Below are 3,506 nucleotides of genomic sequence, written 5' to 3'. Positions count from 1 at the left end.
GAGACAGAGACAGAGAGAGAGAGACAGAGAGTGACAGAGAGGGACAGAGAAACAAAGAGAGCCAGAGAGAACGGAGAGCGGCAGAAAGCTAATGATCAAGACAGACAGAGAGAGACGGAGAGAGACAGAGAGAGACAGAGAGAGACAGAGAGAGACAGAGAGGGACAGAGAGAAGTAGCGAGAGACAGAGAGAGGCAGATAGAGACAGAACGAGGGAGAGAGAGAGAAAGAGAGAGAGAAAGAGAGACAGAGAGAGGCAGGGAGAGACAGAGAGAGACAGAGAGAGACGGAGAGAGGCTGAGAGAGACAGAGAGAGACAGAGAGAGACAGAGGGAGACAGAGAGAACGGAGAGCGGCAGAAAGCTAATGATCAAGACAGACAGAGAGGGACGGAGAGAGACAGAGAGAGGCAGCGAGAGACGGAGAGAGGCGGAGAGAGACAGAGAGAGACAGAGGGAGACAGAGAGTGGCAAGGAGAGAGTGAGAGGGACAGAAAGAGACAGAGAGAGACAGAGAGAGATGGAGAGAGACAGAGAGAGACAGAGAGAGACAGAGAGAAGTAGCGAGAAACCGCGAGAGATAGACAGAGACGGAGACAGACAGAGAGAGAGAGAGAGACAGAGAGAGATGGAGAGAGACAGAGAGAGACTGAGAGAGACGGAGAGAGGCGGAGAGAGACAGAGAGAGACGGAGAGAGACAGAGAGAGACAGAGGGAGACGGAGAGAGACAGAGGGTGGCAGATAGAGGCAGATAGAGGCAGAAAGAGGCAGAGAGAGAGAAAAAGAGAGAGAAAGAGAGAGAGAAAGAGAGAGAGAGAGGCAGGGAGAGACAGAGAGAGACAGAGAGAGACAGAGAGAGGCAAGGAGAGACAGAGAGGGACAGAAAGAGAGAGAGAGAGAGACAGAGAGAAGTACAGAGAAACAGCGAGAGATAGAGAGAAGTAGAGAGAAACAGGGAGAGATAGAGAGAGACAGAGAGGGACAGAGAGAGGCAGATAGAGAGAGACGGCGAGAGGGAGAGAGAGACAGAGAGAGACAGAGAGAGACAGAGGGAGACAGAGAGAGACAGATAGAGACAGAGAGAGACAGAGAGAGACAGAGAGTTAGAGAGAGGCAGGGACAGACAGAGAGAGACAGAGAGAGGCAAGGAGAGACAGAGAGGGACAGAGACGGAGAGAGACAGAAAGAGACAGAGACGGAGAGAGACAGAGAGAGACGGAGAGAGCTAGAGAGAGACAGAGAGAGACGGAGAGAGGAAGAAAGTGATAGAGAAACAAAGAGAGCCAGAGAGAACGGAGAGCGGCAGAAAGCTAATGATCAAGACAGACAGAGAGAGACGGAGAGAGACAGAGAGAGACGGAGAGAGACAGAGAGAGACAGAGAGAGACGGAGAGAGGAAGAAAGTGATAGAGAAACAAAGAGAGCCAGAGAGAACGGAGAGCGGCAGAAAGCTAATGATCAAGACAGACAGAGAGAGACGGAGAGAGACAGAGAGAGACGGAGAGAGACAGAGAGAGACAGAGAGGGACAGAGAGAAGTAGCGAGAGACAGAGAGAGGCAGATAGAGACAGAACGAGGCAGAGAGAGAGAAAGAGAGAGAGAAAGAGAGACAGAGAGAGGCAGGGAGAGACAGAGAGAGACAGAGAGAGACGGAGAGACAGAGAGAGACAGAGAGAGACGGAGAGAGGCTGAGAGAGACAGAGAGAGACAGAGAGAGACAGAGGGAGACAGAGAGAACGGAGAGCGGCAGAAAGCTAATGATCAAGACAGACAGAGAGAGACGGAGAAAGACAGAGAGAGACAGAGAGAGACGGAGAGAGGCGGAGAGAGACAGAGAGAGACAGAGGGAGACGGAGAGAGACAGAGGGTGGCAGATAGAGGCAGATAGAGGCAGAAAGAGGCAGAGAGAGAGAAAAAGAGAGAGAAAGAGAGAGAGAAAGAGAGAGAGAGAGGCAGGGAGAGACAGAGAGAGACAGAGAGAGACAGAGAGAGGCAAGGAGAGACAGAGAGGGACAGAAAGAGAGAGAGAGAGAGACAGAGAGAAGTACAGAGAAACAGCGAGAGATAGAGAGAAGTAGAGAGAAACAGGGAGAGATAGAGAGAGACAGAGAGGGACAGAGAGAGGCAGATAGAGAGAGACGGCGAGAGGGAGAGAGAGACAGAGAGAGACAGAGAGAGACAGAGGGAGACAGAGAGAGACAGATAGAGACAGAGAGAGACAGAGAGAGACAGAGAGTTAGAGAGAGGCAGGGACAGACAGAGAGAGACAGAGAGAGGCAAGGAGAGACAGAGAGGGACAGAGACGGAGAGAGACAGAAAGAGACAGAGACGGAGAGAGACAGAGAGAGACGGAGAGAGCCAGAGAGAGACAGAGAGAGACGGAGAGAGGAAGAAAGTGATAGAGAAACAAAGAGAGCCAGAGAGAACGGAGAGCGGCAGAAAGCTAATGATCAAGACAGACAGAGAGAGACGGAGAGAGACAGAGAGAGACGGAGAGAGACAGAGAGAGACAGAGAGGGACAGAGAGAAGTAGCGAGAGACAGAGAGAGGCAGATAGAGACAGAACGAGGCAGAGAGAGAGAAAGAGAGAGAGAAAGAGAGACAGAGAGAGGCAGGGAGAGACAGAGAGAGACAGAGAGAGACGGAGAGAGGCTGAGAGAGACAGAGAGAGACAGAGAGAGACAGAGGGAGACAGAGAGAACGGAGAGCGGCAGAAAGCTAATGATCAAGACAGACAGAGAGGGACGGAGAGAGACAGAGAGAGGCAGCGAGAGACGGAGAGAGGCGGAGAGAGACAGAGAGAGACAGAGGGAGACAGAGAGTGGCAAGGAGAGAGTGAGAGGGACAGAAAGAGACAGAGAGAGACAGAGAGAGATGGAGAGAGACAGAGAGAGACAGAGAGAGACAGAGAGAAGTAGCGAGAAACCGCGAGAGATAGACAGAGACGGAGACAGACAGAGAGAGAGAGAGAGACAGAGAGAGATGGAGAGAGACAGAGAGAGACAGAGAGAGACGGAGAGAGGCGGAGAGAGACAGAGAGAGACAGAGAGAGACAGACAGAGACAGAGATAGGCAAGGAGAGACAGAGAAGGACAGAAAGAGATAGAGCGAGACAGAGAGAAGTAGAGAGAAACAGCGAGAGATAGAGAGAGACAGAGAGGGACAGAGAGAGGCAGATAGAGAGAGACGGAGAGAGGGAGAGAGAGACAGAGGGAGACCGAGAGAGATAGAGAGAGACGGAGAGAGACAGAGAGAGACAGAGGGAGACAGAGAGAGGCAAGGAGAGACAGAGAGGGACAGAAAGAGAGAGAGAGAGAGACAGAGAGAAATAGAGAGAAACAGCGAGAGATAGAGGGTGACAGAGAGTGACAGAGAGACACCGAGAAAGACAGAGAAAGTCAGAGAAGGCCAGAGAGAGGCAGAGAGAGGTGGAGAGAGAGACAGAATGAGACAGAGAGAAACGGAGAGCGGAAGAAAGTGATAGAGAAACAAAGAGAGCCAGAGAG

Source organism: Diachasmimorpha longicaudata, unplaced genomic scaffold (assembly GCF_034640455.1).
Source record: "Diachasmimorpha longicaudata isolate KC_UGA_2023 unplaced genomic scaffold, iyDiaLong2 ctg00000067.1, whole genome shotgun sequence".
Taxonomy (NCBI): domain Eukaryota; kingdom Metazoa; phylum Arthropoda; class Insecta; order Hymenoptera; family Braconidae; genus Diachasmimorpha; species Diachasmimorpha longicaudata.
Note: the sequence above shows the minus strand (reverse complement) of the source record.